The 22,158-nt window shown below is 46.2% G+C and overlaps 1 protein-coding gene across 1 annotated transcript in view; it reads left to right on the top strand.

The window, feature by feature from the left end:
• The first annotated feature begins 968 nt into the window (after window positions 1-968).
• Window positions 969-22,158, top strand: part of RASL10B (RAS like family 10 member B) — a 140,608-nt gene continuing 119,418 nt past the window's right edge. Inside the window, exon 1 of the mRNA XM_083173908.1 lies at window positions 969-1,114. The gene's annotated coding sequence lies outside the window, so the exon portion shown is untranslated. The remainder of the gene's footprint in view (window positions 1,115-22,158) is intronic.

Here is a 22,158-nt window from a genome sequence, read left to right on the forward strand (position 1 = left end):
TTGAATTTATCTGAAATTCTGACAGTCGTTGTTTGACAGATGACACTAAACAATGATATATAGGATTGAAGTAATCTGTTTTCAAACATGGGTACTTATCAATTATGTCTATGACCCTAGGGAAATGTGACTGTTTTTAGGGCCTCCTCTATCCAGGCTCCATTAAAGAAGAGCGCACTATCCTGCATATAAAAACTGATAACAGAAGCCTCTGCACTATTCTGCACCATAGTAGGGGAAGCACAGGTGTGATAGCTAAAGAAACACAACAGGCTTCAGTGCTTGTCTCAGACAGTAATATAACATTAAACCAAGTGGGGGAAATTCCTGTTAATGCAGCAGCTGTAACTAACCATTTATTGTTCTACAAAAACTCAGAATATTTAAGATAACAATAAATAATGCACTTTGATAAAGAATAGATGCTCTACTCATGATTTATTATCAACTTTATTTATTTATTAACAGTTTCTTATATAGCGCATACAATTTCCGCAGCGCTTTACAGAGCATAGTTATGAGCAAACACAAAACAAAATTACATTACAAGACAGTTTAGGACAAGTACATGGTTAATACAGATAGTTGCATCAGGGGACAGGACACTGAAGCAATTATCAGGGTGGCAGAGGTTTATATATTCTAAGAAAGGCACATGAGGAGAGAGAGCCCTGCTCGTGAGAGCTTACATTCTAAAGGGGAGGGTTAAACAGACATGGGTGACACAGAAGGGGGAGAGGTGAGCATAAACAGGTTAGGATGAGAGATGGTCAGGTTTTATGCAGGACTTTTATGCAACTTTCCAATTTTATTTCTCTCTTCCATGGTATTATAAGAGTTGGTTTTAATTTATTTATGTTTCAGGTGTAGTAGATTGTCAGGAAACACGTGTCTCTGTAGGACCCCGCGGAGCTGCAGCGGAGGACCCGCTAACCACGCCCCTCTGCCAGCCCCGTGCTCAGGGGAGGGGGACGCGGCCAGCAGCAGCACCACACAGCGGCAGTACGGTAGCAGTGTGAGTGAGAGCCGGATGGCGCGAGGACACGGCACGGAGGAGGCAGCAGCAGCAGCAGCAGAGCGTCGCACGGTCACCGGGGAAACAACCGGGCTGCAGGTACGGGCACGGGATTGGGGAGGGGAGGGGGCATGAAGTGATCTATATAGCCTAGCAGGTGCAAGGCTGCACAGGGGATGGACAGAGCGCTCATTGTTGTGGCGCTGCAGCGCATGTTCCCAGTAGTGACCCCACACATCGCTGAGCGGCTGCTGCAAGGAGGGAGAGGTGCGCGCTGCCCTGTGTTTGTATTGTACATGTGCGCCGCCTTGTCATTATGCCCACATTGGATGGAGGGCTATGGGGAGGACGGCAGCGCTGCTGCTGCTGGAGAGGACTACGGAGCTGTCCACGAACCCGGTGCTGCTGTTGTCCCCTGTGTACTACACACACACACACACACACACACACACACACACACACACACACACACATACATACATACATACATGTGTGTGTAAGAGCAGGGCACATTCCTCACCCCCTGTCAGGTGTATGAAAGGTGTGTGTGTGTGTGTGTGTGTGTGTGTGTGATTCTCCCCAGCAGCCTTCCTGATGGCAGAGTACCTGAGCTGTGACACTGTCACCTGTATGGGCGGGTGACTCTGACATGCCCTCTAACAAAGTGTCACCCTGCCCCCTGTAGTGCATGATACCCGCTACACACATCACTCCCGGCCTCTGCAGATAGCGCCATCAGTACAGGGAAGAAGGTTACTTTCTATTACTAAGCGATGTGAATGGACTTTATTTTCTGCTGGGAGGGTGTGTCATAAACATGACAGCAGCTGCTGCATACCGTAGGTAACCAAATAGTTAATGATACATGAAAACATGGAAGAGAATGCAACACTGTTAGCTGGTCTTTTAAATCTTGGTGCTACATCTAACGTACAGCTTTGAGTGTAGCTTCTTTGTATTAAAACACATGCACAATAAACATGTAAGTAAAAATACTTAGAATCTGTGGTCACAGCCTTTATGTATAATGCATGCACCCAGTCTCTCTCCGAGTTAGAAGCTTGCACTGTTTTAATTTGTTAAATACCACCTTTATTCGTTAGAAGAGATTTTAGTGTTGCATTATAATTTATAATACTAAAAGTACATGGTGCAGAGTGGCTGTGATCTAGTGGAAAGAAAGCTAAACAGTGCAGACATGTTTTCTGTCTCAGCAGCTAATATACTCCTGAACGTATTGCTATACGCACTCCTATTCACAGCTGCCAGTGATCTCTCACACGTGCATGAGCTGATGTATGTGTTGCTATGCACATGTATAATTGTATGCTTTGGTAATTGAAAGCAGCATCCTTATAAAAAGGGGCATGCAGCGCAGATTAGCAATACTGTTGATATAATAGTTATGTTTTTATTAGAGGAAATCATTCATATTAGTCTGATAATACTATTTCCCTATTGCCTGGTTAATCATTGGAGACTAAACACATACAGCCTTGAATTACTTTAGGTGAATACAGTATTCATATATATTCCAACTGTAATTATATCTTTCACCAATAGTAGGATATCCCTGTCTGTGTTTTGCAAAGTAGTAAGGCTTACCTAAGCCTTCTGTCTGTATACTAACTTAACTGATTTATTGGAAAGACTGCCGGCCGGCATCCCGCATGGTCACCGAACCAAAAATAATATGCAAAACTAAAATATGTATGTTTATCACCTGGCCCTAGCAGTGTTCATGTTTGTATAACTTACACCTTTTTGCTATCTTTATATGCCGGAGAACAGATATATTTTTCAACAACTTAAAGCATCACGGAAAAGGGAATTTTGCTTCCTAAGCCCTTTCCTTGTTTGAAATGTATGAATAGATATTAATTGGACTATGCAACCAAATGGTCAGCTATTTCTGTCAGAAAAACTATACATAATTGAGTTGAATTGAAACAAACATATAACTAAAATGCTAAAATTGGTCTGCTTATGAAGGTCGAAAAAGTCATTAAGTGATTCAATTTCTTACATTTAGGTTGATGTTCACTGGAATTATTTTGATATTAGTTCAGTATCTGTCTTAGTCATATGCATTTGATAATATTAAAACTTACTGTAGTACTTTGCGTTGAGTTGTGTGAGATACTTGCCAATCTGCACTGTGGCCTTATTGGCTGAAAGTTCTGTGCACCAATTAGAGCAAGCCAGCGATGTACATGTCTCTGCTGTAGGAATGCTGACTCGTCAGGTTCTCTAGGTAAAACCTGTCTGAGTTCAGGTTGGATCTATTGGTAAAACAATTACATACGGTTCTAGCTCCATCCAGAACGTGGGTGAAATCTGAGCATCAGTATAAGGATGCAGGCAGAAAGCAGACAATGGCACACAGAGTAGCTGGAGACTGCAGAGGTTAAGCATGGCATGCAGAAAAGACTGCTGTCTTCTCTGGAGGTCCTTATTATGAAGGAAGTTCACCTCTTCCCTGAGATAAACAGAATGCAAGCTGTGACATAAATGCATTGGTCCCTGCTCAGTGCACCGTAGTGCGGTCTTCCTTCACATGGGATAATTTCCGTGAACATGAGTTAAATCTCTCTTGACAAGTAGTGCTGTAGATCATAACACGCTGACCTGGGATCAATGAATAATTCACTTCCCATCCCAGTATTTAAAATGCTGAGTCTGTGCAAGGTCTCCAAGGGCTCATTGTTCTACTGCTGTACAGGGCTGTATAAACTGGATACATCTATAAACATGTTAGATTGTTATGCATTGACCTGGCAAATATTGCTAATTAGATATGTTTATCTAATGGTCGTTTGGATTGACCTGTACCAAAAAGGTGGATACATTTGTTTTAGAATAATAATAAAAAACATCTGACTTTCTTGCTATTTTTCCTTTGGTTTCAGGTATTACATATTATAGTTGAGTAACAGAAAAGCACATATATGCCACCAAGTGTCTATACATCTGAGACTCTCTTGTCTCTTTTTAATTTTGATGCTGCTGTCTGTATGAAACCAGATCAGTTAATTGTATAAAAAAAAAGCTTATCTCTGTGTTTCTCTTCTCTAGTTAAAATCAATGTGCTTGATCATCGATTGGTATTGCAATATTGTAAGTTGCCCCTCTATTAAATATGTGCATGTTATATATATATATATATATATATATACAGATCTGTTGTATGTTGTATACAGCTCAATGAAAGATGATCTTTGTTAGCACTGAGCATCATTGTCTCATTGTTCAAATGAAGAACTACATTGTGAATTATTTTCTTGATACAGTATACAAGCATTTTACTCTCCCTTAATAAGTACAGCACTAATGCTGGCCATCTGCAGTGCTGAAAGTAGTCCACATCCAACTTTGGGAAGTAAACGGTTCAGCGTTGTGTTTTGTTTGCTGTCCTGCCACTGTATGTCTACTGATACTTACCCTCCAACATGGCCCATTCCATTAGGTACAAAATGCTCTGTTCCTGGACTTCCTTACCAGTGGCAGTTACAGAGGTGAGGCTGCAGCACAGTCCAATATTCAAAAAGGGGATCTACACCTACTGCCACCCCAAACATTACTGTCCTGGACTCACTGGCAGTTGATGTGACCCCGCTCTTTGAATTTTGGTCTGTGCTGGAGTCCGAACTTTGTAACTGCCACTGGCAGGGAAGTCCAGGAACAGAGCATTTTGTACCTAATAGAATGGGACATGTTGGAAGGTATGCTGATATAAGCGCTGTTACTTTTCCAATGACTAATACAAGAAACTGTAAAACCTGTTCTCTTGGAATACTTATTAATAACTGCGTAAAACATGCAGCATTTTTATTTTGCATTTTTATAGGATTTCAAGGAATGTTTGTTTGCAAAGCAAGGTCATGTTAATTTTTGTTATCTGTTGTGAGGTGTTTGGATAATAGCAAGGGAAAGATAATAAGAGTTTTGATCTAGAAAGCCATTATGAAGACATGGCTTAAACAAACTAACAAAGACAGTAACTCAAGAAAAATGTGACTAATCCATTCTTTCCCCCAGTAGGCTAATGTTCTCTAAATTACAGTAAATTTGGAAAATACAGTGACACTCGGGACACCTGTGTGTCACAGATTACTGCTGCAGCACACGGCAGGTCTGTTACTTACCCATCCTTGTGCTGCACTCCACTCTGGTCACTGCAGGGTCCCGAATGTGAAGCAGCACTGAGTGGTCAGGGGGAGGAAGGTCTGTGAAGGGGCTTAGGGCTTGCCTGTACCTGTACCATCTTGATTTTGAGCAAAGTGTTGATTTGCCAGCTGGGTCTCTGTTTAGCCTCCTAATATTCTGAAGACCAGTGACCGCTTTACTTAGGATATATAGAGGGGTTACTTTTGATAATGGTTGTCTTCTGTGACCCGCTGTGTTCTTTGTCAGAGCTCCCTGGTATACTTTGTGTCGTCTGCTCTCCATTTTCTCTGCTCATAGTCTAGCCGCCTATACACGTAACAAAAGTGATACAAAAAGCTACCTGCACTCAAAAAACTGCAGCTAAGACATACACAAATGGGGTTCCAAACCCAAAAGAACGTATAGTAACAGAAAAAGAGGATCCCAGCAGCGCTGGTTTGGGGATAATACAAAGCAATCCTTCCTAGGAAGACAAATTCCTTTCCAGGTCTCCAATCATAGGGAGATATGAAAAAAATCCTTATATTAGACACTAAGGAAAATTCTGAATCTTCCAAGGTATAGCGACCTGATGTACATATAAAGGTTTCTTTATATAATTCGAATCAGCTTTATTGGCCAGGTATAATTGCGTTTACTATGAATTTATTTTTGGTTTGCTGTGCAACAGCCAGGAAGGTAACAAGAAACAGGTAAACAGTATCCAATATAAACAATAAACAATATAAACAGGTGGGGTAACAAATACAGCCATACAGAAAGGTATTCCATGGGGACACAGTGTTAAATTATGTGCAGAGGGTTATGGCGTGACTAGACAATGAGATGTTTAGGAGTTGGCGTGTCAGCAGGTAAACCACTTGAGGGAAGAAACTTTTTAGGCTTCTTGTGGACCCGGTATAAGTAGAATCACAGAGTCCACATAGAGTCTCACCAATAAGGTGATCCCTATGTTCATAAAAAAGATTTCACTATTGTTGGTCTATAGAGCTTTGGGTCCACCTCTTGGATAATTCTCCGGCAGCGCTGCTTCACGTTATTGTAACCGCTGCCATTCCAGCCTATGCTATCCAGTCGGAGTAGATTCCAACAGACTTTCCATGAAGAGACAAATATTTGGGACAGTGATATTATTTCTATCAGCCAGTTATAAATACAGTTATTTGATACTGGTATTGCCTTGTTTACTTCTTAAAATTTCTTTTTATCTTCATTAGTAAAAATTATATTACACTGGTCATTTTCCTCTGGAAGTTAGTGAAGTTTGTAGTGGTTTCAGAACTTTCTTCAAATCCATCCACGCACACCGAGCTTGTCACTGAGGCTCTGCTAACTTCATCAGTTCAGTTTGCAGTTGTTTGAACATGGTACTTGGAGGGGTATGGATCATTGGACGGACAGCAACTAGGTCAACACCACTAGGTTGACATGCAGGAAGGTCGACATGACTGAAGGTCCACATGGGTTAGGTTGACAGGGTCATAAGGTGAAGATGTATTAGGTTGACATGGAGAAGGTCGTCTGTCAAAAGGTCGACATGAAGTTTTTCACTTTTGTTGTCTCGAATGTCGACACAGTCAACATGGACACTGCTTGAGGCACGGTACCTCGCTATGGTCAGCACACTTCTCTCACCACGCCCTAGTGGATGGTAGGGCATGAAATACCGTCTGTCGGCACATGTCGGCTAACAAAAAAAAGTGGAAAACCCCATGTTGGCCTTTTGACTGTCCACCTTCCCCGTGTTGACCTGATGCATGTCGACCTAATGACCCTGTTGACATAACCCATGTCGCTCTTCCTGCATGTCGACATAGTGGTGTCGACATAATGCTTGTCGACCTAATGCTTGTAGACCTAGTGACCATATCCCACTTGGAGACCTAGTGATTATGATCATACTGTAGAACTCTGAAAGATCATAATGAAAAACAAGAAGGATAGCCATTGTGGTGTAACCAGATAGATTATTAGATTGTGTGGAAACTGGGGTAAATATATGCAGTAGTACCATTAGAATTAACACATTCAGTTATACAAATGAATAGAAACACGGATTTCTCTAGCTGCAAAAAAGTTTTCATGTTTTGTGTCTTGCTCTAAAGGCCCATACACACACTGGGCGATTTTGAGCTGAAAGCAGTTCAGTTTCTATGGTTTGAGCTGCTTTCAGTTCAAAAGCCACCCAGTGTGTACCGGGCAGCAATGAGTGGTGAGCGCTGTTGCACGCTCCTGCGTCATCGCAGGCTACCGTCGCTCATCTACTGGTATGAACAACAGATGAGCGACGGCGTGGACAGCTTTACATCGTGTCCTGCTATGAATAGTCGCCCACCCCTGGGAAAATCACTTGAACAGCCGAAAATTGCTCAGTGTGCATGCTTTGAGTGATTTTTCCCAATCATCGGTCTACATACACTCTGGGCAAACATAGGGGGTTATTTTGGTTCACTCCTTCTGGCAAATTCCTTCTTAGATGGACAAAACCATGTGCAATGCAGGGGGCAGATGTAACATGTGCAGAGATAATTAGATTTGGGTGAGTTATTTTGTTTCTGTGTAGGGAAAATACTGACTTCTTTATTTTTACACTGCAATATAGATCGCACTTTGCAGTAAACCCCCATCTGCCCCACCTGCAGTGCACATGGGGCCTTATTCTGTTTGGTTCTTTGGGATGTGCGTTCTTTCGGAAATGACCGAACGCCACGCACGGCGGACATTCTAAGAACACACGCCCACAGCTCGTCCGCATCCGTTCGGATGGACTCTCTAAGAGGGAGTGTCTTCAGACTGCACCCAAACGTGCATGTGCGGTGGGAACTCAAAGAATCTGCATGGTCTTACTGCGTCCGAACGGACGGGAAGCTGACCGTACACACCGAGTTGGTGTATTTCCGCAAACCTGACTAATCTATTCGGAAGTCATGCTTCAGCAACATGACACACTTATCCAGTAGGCTACCTCATAACATATATATTATTTTTAAATGTAATCAATTACTTCCTAATTGATACTTAAACACATTACGTGCACTTTAGATTAACCCTTACATCATGTTAAGTTTTATTACTTCATTGTTGCACCTTTACCTGTCTTAGTGGTTCCAATTGAACCTGTGAAAAGAGTGTAATTAATCACTAATGACTAGAGGAGTTGATTGTATTGTGGTCAGCTGCGAGTGTTTAAGGTGCGGGCGTACTAATTGGGCGATCCCAATGCCTAGCGCATAAACCAGTTCTCTCCAAGAACTGTAACTTGCTTATGGACTCCGCAGATTTCTGCCGTGTTGGTTCGCTTGGACTCGATGTCCGGTCTGAATGCACGCCTACCACTGTTCGTGCACTCCCACGTGTACGCCCAGATTTACGCACAGTTTTGCCCACTTTGAAACCGCACCCTTGTGTACGCCCACATGACGCCCATATTATGCCCATATTTCCTGAGGGAGTTCGGTGCACATTTGTAGACGGTATGGGTGAGAATGAGTGCGAAGACATTGCGTTGCACATGCGCATTGCGTTGGCTACCCATGCACAGATAGCTAAAAAGCGCCCTCCGAAAGAATTCGGAACGGAACGCACCAAACAGAATAAGGCCCATGGTTTTGTCCATCTAAGAAGAAGAATTTGCCAGAAGGAGTGAACCAGAATAACCACCATAGTGTGTATGCACCATAACATTAGTAATACAATGCATGAGACTAGGACAGAAAATGGAAACAATGATTTACATTGTTACTAGTGCTTAGAAGCATTGCTGCAGATTTGCATTTTACTGAAAAGTGTTTTCATAAGAACAGTGTTATGGGGCGATTATATTTTTATGTGGGAATTTAGCTCTTGGGCTAAATGCCCAGGAACCATTCAAGTAATTCCTGCAGTAGCAACTAATTTGCGTGAAAATATACAAGATTAACCTAGTTTAAGCTGCTTCTCTTGTGCTTCGTTCAGGACGCAATGCAGCTATGTCGCTCCTGACACTCTGGACCATCCATTAAGCCCTACTTAACGCATATTTACAATTGTGCCTCAGGAGTGTGCTAGCAAAAATCTATGGTAACTCCTGGCTCAGGGCTAGTTGAGGGAATTCATTGAAATTCTTCTGGGTGCAAAGAAACAAAACTGTCAGTGGGGTTTGGAATTCTATTGACGATGGGATGTTGCTTTGGGCAACCAATCAGATTCCATCTATAAGGTGCTTAATACATAAAAAGTAGGTTCTGGTTGGATACTATGTGCAACATTCCATCTTCAATAGAACTCCCATCTTAGTAAAGAAATCACAGGGTGAGGTAAATATGACGTGTTATTATGTAGTTTGCATGCCTGAGTTGCTTTTATTGTTCTGTCTTTTAGCATGGTGTTTGGCTTGTTAGGTCTACAGTGAAAACGTTGACAAAATGGCAACAGGAACAAGGTCGACATGATGGTTTTTTTTTCTTTTGGGGGGGGGGGGGCAGTTTTTAACTTCTAGCACATAGACCCCTCCAATTAGTGTCCCGCATCCCTTCAAATAGCTCACCATGCTTTGGCAAGGTTCCTCGCTCTGCTACGCGTTGCTTGGCACACTTTACTGTTGCCAATTGTCCATGCGGATGGTAAATTTAAAAAAAATATTCATAAAAAAACCTCATGTCGATATATGCTATGTCAACATTTTGACCATGTTGTCCTAATGCATGTCGCCCAATAGCGGCCAATCTAATTACTATTGACCTAAAGTCTGAATACCCTAGCGTGACCAGATTGCCTAAAATATATCACATTAGATTTGCTTTTTAAAAAATACTTATTTAATGGACTTTAAAGAACTAAAGAGTATACCATAATATGCACCAAATAAATGAAAACATAAAATACACCAGTATATCACATAAGTAAACATATTTGTGTGAAGTACACATTTATAATAAGATATACAGTATTAACTACAGAGAAACAGATAACCTGGATAAAAGGGATCAGAGCCAAAGGGACCCTATCATACTGTAATGGGAGGTTGCTACAGAGTATTCAGTGAAACAGATCCATTTGATGTGCTGCATAAACTTGGAAATGTAATAAAATGAAAGATCGCTGTGGTACACAAAGTGGTTTTACAGCTGTGTTTGATATCGATGGTGGCTGGTCTGTCCTAATCCTCTGGGGCGCTAAGCATAAATAATCTCATCCCAGTGGAAGGTTTTCCCTTTGATAGAAAAGGTGTGGGAGGGTTTTCACGGTAAAATACCACTTATGGATGAGCTGATAAGAATTTTGATGAGATGTTTGGTCTGATAATGCGCAGTATAATTGCTTTCAACAGGTCTAATTCAGCTTCAGTTGCTGTTTTGCTAAAAAAGTAAAATGGCAACTGGTATCTCTCGCATGCTGGGAGCCGCCCAGCTTACAATGTCCCACCCTGCAATCGCAGAAATGCGATCACATTGTAAAAATGCGATCGTATCTCTAAGGCTTCAAAGGCAGGGGCAGAGCCACTCTTTTTCAGCTCACAAAGGCTGTAGGAGCCGGACTGGAGGCAAAGCCTGGGGGTAGGCTCCCCTGACAGGGTTTGTAGGGAGCTGACTAGCAGTTTAGTCATAGGAGGAGTGCTTAAGGAGAGGGTCATAGGGGGAGGGGCTTAACAGGGTGTTGGAGGGGTTTATAAGCAGGGTTCAGGCAGGAAATAGGGGTCACTGGGAGATTTTCTCAACAGCTAAGCAGCGTGACATCTCCCATGGCTTCCCCAGGCAACGCTGATGCGGAGGTATCCGCTGCGCTTGCTGCCCTCAGGGAGGCAGCTGGCACCAGAGGGACTGAGTGGCTGCAGCAGCAGATGTCAGGTCTGCTGGGGGGACTGGGAGCAGCAACGCAGGAGGCTGCTCCAGCGGGTGCACGGCCTCGGAGGTCCAGGCCTCCGGAGCGCTTTAGCCCATCTGTGTCCCCCAGGGTTCAGCGCCGTTCACGGAGCCCCGTTAGGGACCCTCCAGGCCAGGCTGCGGGCCGGGCACCTTCCGCCCGCAGGACCAGGTCTGGGAGGAATCCAACCAGCAGGCGGAACCCTCCGCGCGGGGGGGATCCCCCCCACGTGCAAGAAGATCCGGCGTCGCGTGGTACTGGACCTGGTGCGGTGGGGCATGCGGGGCATGCTGCTGCCCAGCGCGGGGTGAGTCGTGCCAGGGGGGCAGAAGTACAGGCTGAGGACCGCAGGCCTGGTACACGGAGCGAGAGGCGCACAGCTGGCTCCGCCTCCAACGAGGTCACGCCGGCTGGTGCTGTACCTGAGGGTCGGGATGACAGGAGAAGAGGGATGGCAGCGTCAGCAGATGATGGAGAAATACCTGGTCCTTCCTCATTGGCTGGAGTTCGTCAGGACACTGGACCTGTGGCTGCTGGGTTCACAGCCCCCAGGCAGCCTGGTGAGTCTGTCTCTATGTCTGTTAATGCTTTAGCGCAGAGTCAGGGGGGGGGGGGAGGGTTAGCCCTCCAAGGGGAAATGAATAGAGGTTTTACTGAATTATTGAGTGGTTTGGCAGATTGGTTGGTGGGTTTGCGGCAGGGGGCGGGGCCGTCCCCGGCGGCAGCATGGGTGCCGCAGAATGCGGGCACACCAGCTAGCATTAGTGTGCCAGTCAGTAATAGTGTGCCGGTTAGCAGTGGGGTGCCGGTTAGCAGTGGGGTGCCGGTGAGCAGCGGGGTGCCGGTATCCGGCGGTGAGCAAAGTAGCAGTAGTGCAGGGGCAGAAGGGGGCAGTGTTGGGACGCAGGAGGAGAGTGGAAGGCTCAGTGACACTGCGAAAGGGGAGGTGTATGTATGCTTTGAGGGGCCATTGGGGGCCCACCTGAAGCAGGAGGTGAGGGAGAAGATTTGGAAAGGGGAATACGTTGATATATTTTCATTGCTCCCCTTAGAGCGTTTTAATCTGGATAGGCCCCGTAAGGAGGAGAAGAAGGAGGAGGAGGAACGGCGGCGTTATCGGCTGATACCGCGGTCATTCACGAACTGGCTGCAAGCATTTGCTATTTTAGCTAGTGTGATTGGGGAGAAGGCACCTGACAATTGTTCAGGTTTGTTTTGTTACATGGATGCGATAGGAGAGGCATACCGTGTGTATGGGGGCTTGGCTTGGCTCAGGTACGATGAGCAGTTTAGGCAGAGGAAGGCTGTTCGCCCTAACATACGTTGGGACCATAAGGATATTGCTTTATGGTTAAAGGTGACGGCTCCCACAAAAAGTGGGCAGCCCTTTCGTGGGGACGGGGGGGGGGCGAGGGAGGCCACAAATGGGACGGCCATGCAGAAGGGACTCTGCTTTGCCTTTAATGACGGGTCATGTCGTTTTGGGGCAAAATGCAAATTTAAACATGAATGTTCCTCGTGTGGAGGGACCCATGGTGCAAATAAATGCTTCAGAGGGAAGTCACGGGACGGTAATTCAAAAGGGGGAGACACCGGTTCGGCTGGAAAGGATGCTGGGCTATCTGCGTAGGTATCCTGACCAGCAGACAGCCGTGTTGTTGGAGGAGGGGTTTAGGGAAGGTTTTAAGATACCTTCCGACGTGCAGGTTTCAGGGGGCTTGAGGAGGAATTTGAAGTCTGCAAGGGAGCATCCAGAGGTGGTGCAGGATAAACTGCGTAAGGAGGTGCAGCTGGGTCGTATGGCTGGACCTTTTGGGTCGGCACCATGGCCAGATTTGATAGTCTCTCCATTGGGGGTGGTGCCAAAAAAGGAGGCGAACAAGTTTCGTCTTATACACCATTTATCTTTTCCAAAAGGGGCGTCGGTCAATGATGGCATCGACCCTGACATCTGCTCGGTGGTTTATACATCGTTTGACGCGGCTGTTCAGTGGGTGAAGCGGTTTGGGAAAGGGGCCAGATTGGCAAAGACTGATATTGAATCGGCATTCCGTTTGCTGCCGGTTCACCCAACCAGTTTGCGTTTGTTGGGTTGTTGTTGGGACGGGGAATTTTTTGTTGATCGTTGTTTACCGATGGGTTGTTCTTTGTCATGTGCTTATTTTGAGGCCTTTAGTTCTTTTTTGGAGTGGGTGGTTAAGGATGTCTCTGGGTGTAGTTCAGTTATTCATTACCTAGATGACTTCTTATGTATTGGTCCCGGGGGGACCGGAGTATGTGACTTATTGTTGAGGACTATTGAAAGGGTGTCGGCAGACTTTGGGGTCCCGCTTGCTCCAGGTAAGACGGAGGGCCCTGCGACTGTGATCAGTTTTTTGGGTATTGCCATTGATACCGAGAATATGGAGTGCCGCTTGCCCGAGGAGAAATTGCTGGGTTTGAAGGCCGAGGTAGGGAGGGCATTGCTGTTGAAGAAGATTAGATTGCGGGAATTGCAATCCTTGCTGGGCAAATTGAATTTTGCGTGTCGCATTATGCCTATGGGCCGCATTTTCAGCAGGAGGCTGGCAGCAGCGACAGCAGGGGTGGTTCTTCCTCATCATTTTGTCAGATTAGGTAGTGAGTTGAAAGGGGACTTGCGGGTGTGGGCAACTTTTTTGGAAGCTTTTAACGGCAGAGCTTTGTGGATGTCAGACACATGCGTCGCTACTGAGCTAGACCTTTTCACAGACGCGGCCGGGAGTGGTGGGTTCGGGGCATATTGCCAGGGACATTGGTGTGTAGGCCGGTGGCCGGAGTCTTGGGTGCAGAGAGGCATGGTTAAAAACTTGGCATTGCTGGAGTTGTTTCCTATCTTGGTAGCAGTAGTTGTTTGGGGGGAGCTATTCCGCAATAGGAAGATTTGTTTTCACTGCGATAATTTGGGGGTTGTCATGGCTATTAACCAATTGTCGGCATCTTCACCGTCAGTGGTCACTATTTTGCAGCAGTTAGTATTGGAATGTCTGGCTTTGAATTTGTGGGTTGTGGCTAGGCACGTTCCCGGTGTCTCTAACGGCATTGCGGATGCTTTATCTCGTTCACAGTGGGAGCGTTTTCGGGAGTTGGCACCAGAGGCGGACAGGGAGGGGACCGGGTTCCCGAGTCGGCTCTGGGCTCTGCTGGACGGGTAGTCGATCAGCTCATCAGGGAATCCTTGGCCCCGAATACATGGTCGGCATACAATCAGGAATGGCGGAGCTGGTTAGAATGGCGTGAGGTAGTAGGTCTGAAGGAGGATGATGACGAGTTGGCTGTCTTGCTATATATAGGCCATTGTAAGGAGATTGGTTGGTCAGTGGCAAAAATCACGCGCTGCGTGGCGGGCTTGGCTTTTGGGTTTCGTGCAGGCGGCAGGCCTGACGTCACTAAGAATTTCCTGATTGCGCAGGCTTTAAAAGGTTGGAGGAGAGGTCATGTCGTACAGGATCAGAGAAGGCCGGTGTCTTTCCAGTTGTTACAGAATATGGGCATGAAGTTAGGGGAGGTCTGTAGTTCCAATTTCGAGGAAAGGTTGTTTGGGGTAGCTTTTTCGCTTGCCTTCTTCGGGGCACTGCGGATTGGGGAGCTCGTGAGTCCCAGCGTGTCCAGGCCGGGGGGTTTGTTAGGAGAGGAGGTGGATTTATACTCGGATAGGGTGGAGCTAGTGGTGAGGAGGTCTAAGACGGATCAGTTAGGGAGGGGGAAGAAGGTGGTTCTCTTCTCTGTACCAGGCTCAGATATGTGCCCGGTGGCACGGCTGAGGATATTTAAGGAGGTCAGAGTGGGCAGGGAAAGGGATCCTTTGCTGATGCATGCGAATGGATCCTTTTTATCACGGTTTCAGTTCACAAGTGTGTTTAGAGCAGTCCTGCGGACGTTGGGCCTCAAAGGGGAGGAATACGCGGGTCACTCTTTCCGCATTGGGGCCGCAACTGAGGCTGCTAGAATGGGATTTGGGGATGAGTTGATTAAGCGTATTGGGCGGTGGGAATCGTCTCGCTTTCGGTCTTATGTTCGTTTAGGGGATTGTTGAGGTTGACCGTGTTTTTTCTGTTTTAGGGCAGCCTCCGTGCCTGATTTGGATTTTAGGACATTCATATGTCTTTTGGGGAGCTTTACGGGCTGATGTCAGACCGAACGGCCGCCAGCTGGGTTTGGATAGAGAGGAGGCAGTGGTTCGCTGGCTGGGAAAACGCGGTATGGTATGGAGTGGAGTGCTGCGGGAATTTCACCGTTTTGTTCGGCTCGATAGGGTTCCCGACATATTAGTTCTGCATGTGGGCGGGAATGACCTTGGGGGCAGACCATTTAGGGAGTTGATACGGGATATCAAGTTTGATCTCCTACGGTTATGGGCAATGTTTCCGGAATTAATCACGGTTTGGTCAGACATCGTGCCACGCCATTATTGGAGGGATGCGAGGTCGGCTGACAAGCTCAATAAGGCACGGATTAAAGTTAACAGGGCGATTGGGCGTTTTATGGCCAGGAACGGGGCTGTTGTGGTGAGGCACAGGGAACTTGAGTCTGGTGCCGGGGCATTTTGGAGAGGTGACGGTGTGCACCTGAATGCTGTGGGGATAGATGTTTGGTCTTTGGGACTACAAGAGGGAATAGAAACAGCGTTCCGGATGTGGGGGGGGGCGCACGGGGTTAAGGGTTTAACCTCGTGCTTTGTGGCGGAGGGGGGTCCTCGAGGTTGGTGGCATTGAGGCTTAATTATGCGGCGGGGAGGGCCCCATGAGGGGGCTGGACTCCCCTGGGTGAGGTTAATTAATGAGCACTGGGTGTGTACAATTGGTGCCCTCGAGCCAATCGCTATCGGCTGGGGGTAAGAGCTCCTGGAAGTGCTTAGAGGTGTGGATATATATTGAGGGCCTCGGGGACCACCTTCCGTGGGAATGTTTTGGATTATTGTTTAAAATTGTATTGTTTCAATAAAGATGGCTGCTGTGGCCAATTTTATCCAACAAGAGAGTTATGTCATTTGTGGGGGGTAGTTGGGCACAGCGATTAGACAATACCCTGTCATGTAGGAGCCGGACTGGAGGCAAAGCCTGGGGGTAGGCTCCCCTGACAGGGTTTGTAGGGAGCTGACTAGCAGTTTAGTCATAGGAGGAGTGCTTAAGGAGAGGGTCATAGGGGGAGGGGCTTAACAGGGTGTTGGAGGGGTTTATAAGCAGGGTTCAGGCAGGAAATAGGGGTCACTGGGAGATTTTCTCAACAGCTCCCACCCACCCACCCTTCCCTATTTTTTATAGTTTAGGTAGAATATTTGATAGGATGTCTTTTTGTCACAGTGGCCTGTGCGGAGGGGGGTCCTCGAGGTTGGTGGCATTGAGGCTTAATTATGCGGCGGGGAGGGCCCCATGAGGGGGCTGGACTCCCCTGGGTGAGGTTAATTAATGAGCACTGGGTGTGTACAATTGGTGCCCTCGAGCCAATCGCTATCGGCTGGGGGTAAGAGCTCCTGGAAGTGCTTAGAGGTGTGGATATATATTGAGGGCCTCGGGGACCACCTTCCGTGGGAATGTTTTGGATTATTGTTTAAAATTGTATTGTTTCAATAAAGATGGCTGCTGTGGCCAATTTTATCCAACAAGAGAGTTATGTCATTTGTGGGGGGTAGTTGGGCACAGCGATTAGACAATACCCTGTCATGCATGCGATGCCATGCAGCTGTCCCGAAAATGGACACTCCTACATTGTCTTGACCACACTCACCCTAATGCTGCATCACAGGCAAACAAAATTAGATTGCATACTTCCGAGATGCGATCACATTTTGAGAATTTGCACATGCAGAAAAGTGCGAAAATCTATTAGTGATTTTCTCACTTCCGCAAGACAAGCTGAATCTGACACAAAGAGACCACTTTGGGATGCTCAACTGGCTCTCCCCATAAAGGTTATCAGAGAATCCACAGAGAACAGTGTGTACACGGCTGATCGGATGAGCGCCGGGACCCTGCAATGTACAGTGCGTACACACTTGCACAATGCAGGAGGTGATGGGACATTATCATGGCATTGTACAAGATAACTTCTCATTTGCCGTGCAGCACGGCGGAACAGAAGATATCGCATGCAACCCATAGGAGTGTGCGATCAAGTATTTACACTTAGCGCTATGCCTGATTTTTTGTTCTGACTTTCCTGGAAATGACAAATTGTGCCAATATCGTTTAAGTGTGTTCACACCCTGACACTACTGAGGCAGATTTAGAATCTCTTTGCATGCTGAATTGCAGGGATGTCTACACAATATGATGTGGACCTAAATGTGTGCGATTTTAATATTATTGGTAATCATTCGTAACTGCTCTGCAATGAATGCTCAGCATCAGACAAAAAAATCAGACAGCAATCCTACAGAGTAAGCCCTTAAGCAAAATGTTTTGACTAATAAGCTGCTTTTTCCCATTCATGTTAAGATTCATTCTCTTTGTTTCTGTCTTTGCTATGCTTCTGCTCTTCAGACATTGAATAAAAAGCAAACTGTTATAGTTAATAATAGATCCTGTGCAGTCTGCTATAAGACTCTGCCTGTGGATTAGTCACAAGTCACTTGTGTTCGTTGTAAACAAAAGAGAAAGTTCAGCAGGACCGACTGCCTGAACAATAGGGAGGAGGCCTTTTTACTGTGATTACTCCCACATTGATTGCACAGATATAAATGTGCATATCCATCCAGCTATGCACAGCCTGCATTTGTTTCAGCATGCACCCTCTGGACCTTGCCTGTGTGGGAATGCTTCCCAAAACACTCAATATACATTTTAGCAGGTCTGTGTACGTATAACTAAGCATCAGCCTGTAAGTCTATATGATGAGAAACCTGGGGAGGTACAGTAGTTTCTTCCATGTCTTATGTCAACGGTCTCATGTGAGGAAACATACGACCCAGCGCCGATCACCGCCGCCGGGACCCGGACTATCATACATAATGGTCTTAGTCAGAAAGTCTTAGTCAGAAAGTCAAAACAGTCCCGTCTTGCTATCCTGCACACGGTGCCTGAGGCACGTGTGTCCGATATTGGAACTGAACTGCTGAATCGTATGGTGGCTGATGTAGAAATTGTCTTTCTCAGTCCTAAACAGGGATATTTGGTATCTGTTTCAGTTTTTGGTACTTGTGTATTATAGCGGCACCCCCGATTTCTATCGCGCAATGTTTTAATCGCGTCGCATCGCATGCCATGCACCCGATGGCATGCGATGCGACGCGATTTTTGGCCCCTATACGTTGAAAGATTGTATAAGCACCGTAATGGGTGCTTACAATGTTAAATGCACCCCCACGCCACCCCCTCACTATAAACGTGAACCCGAAGCGTGGCGAGCGCAGCGAGCCCGCTAGGGGCGGCGGTACGCGTCCTCCAAACTTTTCATACCTCCACTATCCACGTTGGTGTGGAGTTGAGAATAGAGAGCGTGGCGAGCGCAGCGAGCCACCGAGCCCGAAGCGTGGCGAGCGCAGCGAGCCCCGCGAGGCTTCACAGGTAGCCCTCGCGGGCTTCACAGGTATTCGCGTCCCCTCGCGGGGCTCGCCACGCTTCGGGCTCGGTGGCGCACTGCGCTCGCCACACTTTCTATTCTCAACTCCACGCCGACGTGGATAGTGGGGGTATGAAAAGGTCGGAGGACGCGTACCGCCGCCCCTCGCGGGCTCGCGGCGCTCGCCACGCTTCGGGTTCACGTTTATAGTGGAGGGGTGGCGTGGGGGTGCATTTAACATTGTAAGCACCCATTAGGGTGCTTATACAATGTTTAATCGCATCGCATTGTATGGCATTGTATGCCATATACAATGTCATACAATTTTAAAATTGTATGGCATTGTACAATATCACGCGATATCGCGTCGCATCGCATACCATCGTATGCCTTATGGTATGCGATGCGATGGGCGCCGCCAAAATACACAAGTACCCAGTTTTTTCAAATATATCTAAGTGCGGCGTCCCGCTAATTAGATAAGCTGGTAATACAAATGGTTGGACAAGGAGGATCTTCGGGTACCCCTTTTCCATAGTTGGGTGATGTTAATTCTTTGGGTTTTCGGTGGGGTTGTGTGAAGGGTGCAGTTTAAACTGGATACTGGGGGTATGACGTGTATAGTGGGGGTATGACGTGAATAGTGGGGGTAAAATGACTGATCTATACTTACCATCCTCCGGGCCGGGCACTGCGCCGATCCCCGCTGACTCACGCTGGGATCCACGGTGACTCCCCGGCAGTCGCATTCAGTCCCCCTGCTCCGGCACTCGCCAAGGACGCTGTACGCAATTAGCGTAGTACCGCTGGGGGAGCAGGGAAACCATGTGATGCTCCGCCAGCGGCACTACGCTGAATTACGTACAGCGTCTGCTGCGAGTTCCGGAAGAAGGGGACTGAACTCTGCTGCTGGGGAATGACCGTCGCTGCCTCCGGGGAGTAACCATCGCTGCCGCCGGGGAGTCATCGGGGATCGCCGCCTGGAGGAGGGTAAGTACGCTGACAACGTAGCTTAGACGGGCGCCCTGATAATACACAAGTACCATGATAAGGACATCTTTAGGACTTATGGGCAGCAGATGAATATCTTTTAGGGCAGAGGGGAATGAACAGATCTTAGCACAAGGAAGGCAGTGCTTTCCACGGTATATGGTCATTTGGTCTACGCTATTTTGGTCAACATGCTTTGGGTCAACCATTGACAGGGCGTAATTGACAGGGCTTAGGTCGACACCAGAAATAGGTCAACATGGCTAAGGTCGACAGGGTTGGAAGGTTGACACAAGCATTAGGCCGACAATGGGAAGGTCAACGGTCAAAAGGTGAAAAACTGATATATAAACCTTTTGACTGTCAACCTTGACATTGTCGGCCTAATGCTTGTGTCCACCTGTAGACTTGCGTACAGTACAATTTCTTTCGCTTTCACCCTTGTACATCGGGACTTCATTGTTCTTTTATGTATCAATGCTGAATTCCCTATGTACAAGGGTGAAAGTGAAAGACGAAATTGTACTGTATGAAACACTGCATCAACAACTGCATATGAAATATATGTGCTTCCGATACTGGGACTCATTGCTAAGGCTTTATAGGTCTAATTAATAGACCCCACAACAGGGTGCCAGGTTATTTGGTTGGAAAATTTATAATTTAGTTATTGAATGATGGCCAATATGAAACACATATTAGAAAATCAAATATGTATTATTTGAGTTGTTAATGTTCAATAAAGTGCTGAGAGAGAGGTGGATTTAGACTAGATGCGGTGCGGAGCAGATAAAAGCACTAATTAAGTTATTGACCTAACCAATGCTTGTGACTTTGAAAGTATAAAGCAGGTTCAAATAGAGAAGACAAACACTCTTTGATAAAGCTCTATATAAAGCTTCACACCTCTGCAAAACTTTAAAGCTCTCAAGAGCCAGTCTTCATCAAACCCAGCCATCTATCATCCTAACCCTCTGTTACATGCTCACTTCTACCCCATCTATCCCTTTGCTTTTTATCTCATTAACTTCAATCTGAACTGTTGACCTATACCAGTGGTTCCTAAACTGTGTGCCGCGGCTCCCTGGGGTGCCTCGGGACACTTGCAGGGGTGCCTCGGGTTGGACGTCCAGGACCAATTCAAATTATTTATTATCAATTATTTATGGACAAAACCAGTGCTGGTGGCTGCCAATCATAAAATATGTGTACAAACAGAAGCAATTCCTGCCCTTTACCACATAACGGAACCTAAGATGCGCATATAAACAGAATATATTTAATTTTATATATATTGTTTTGGGCCTAGGGGTGCCGTGGAAAAGTTCTGATACTCTAGGGTGCCGTGATTCTAAAAAGATTGGGAACCCCTGACCTATACACAAGAAATCCTAACGCCCCTGGGACAGGTGAAAAAAAAATCAGGTAACTTCTGGCTTCAGGGCTAACTGGAAAGCCCTAAGGGTACAATTACCCTACAATCAACTACCAGAGCTAATTAAATCCCACCCTTTGACTTTCTCCCTTTTACTTGAATTTGTTATATTATGGAAAAATATTGGAACAAGTAGTGGAGGGGAGGAAGTAAGAAAAAGGGTGCATTGAGACTAAAGGGCCCCACACACAGCACAATTTTCAGGCATTTTCTGAGCGATTTTACTAAATCACTCAGAAAATGCCTGAAAATGCATGTAAATCGCTGTGTGTATAGCCCACACAGCGATTTGCATGCGCGCCCCCGCCGTTCTGAATCTGCACAAGATTCAGAACGGACCTGCCCGTCAATCAAGAGCAGTCGCTCAGAAGCTCCTGCTCATATGTGTCCTCGGATGTGAGCAGGGCCTTCTGAGCGACGCTGAACGCCGCCCTGATGTCCCCTGCTCACCGCCCCCTTGACACGCCGGACGCCGCCTCCCCCTGCTCGCCGCACAAAGCTCCTGCAAAGACCCGCCGCCCCACCGCCGCCCCCTGCTCCCTCCCCCTGCTCCCTCCCCCCTCCCCCTGCACGCCGCACGGAGACGGAGCAGGGGGAAAAAAGCACAGTGCACTCACCCACTTGCCGGCAAATCTGCTGCCTACCCGCAGCAGCTCCCGGTCCCCCTGTCATCTGGCGGCGGAGTTATTCAAGCCGCCCGCCCGTCCGCTCACACATCACCCTGCTGCCGCAGCTCCACTGCCACCAATGATAAGTTTCTTTATAGAATATAATATCTATATATAAACCACTGCCACCAATGACAAGGCTTCTATATATATATATTATATGTATATATATATATATATATATATATATATGTGTATATATATATATATATATATATATGTGTGTATATATATATATATGTGTATATATATATATATATATGTATATATATATGTGTGTATGTGTATATATATATATATGTGTATATATATATATATATATATGTGTGTATATATGTATGTATATATATATGTATATGTATATATGTGTGTGTATATGTATATATATATATATATATATATATATACTGGCCGCAGGAGACATACAATCTAACGGGCTGGCACTCTGGGGTCTTAACAAAACCTGCTGTATTTCAAAGCAAACGACCATAAATAAAATATGCTATTTACACCATATTTTGGAG

The sequence above is a fragment of the Crinia signifera genome, chromosome 2 (genome assembly GCF_055691185.1).
Source record: "Crinia signifera chromosome 2, ASM5569118v1, whole genome shotgun sequence".
Lineage (NCBI taxonomy): Eukaryota > Metazoa > Chordata > Amphibia > Anura > Myobatrachidae > Crinia > Crinia signifera.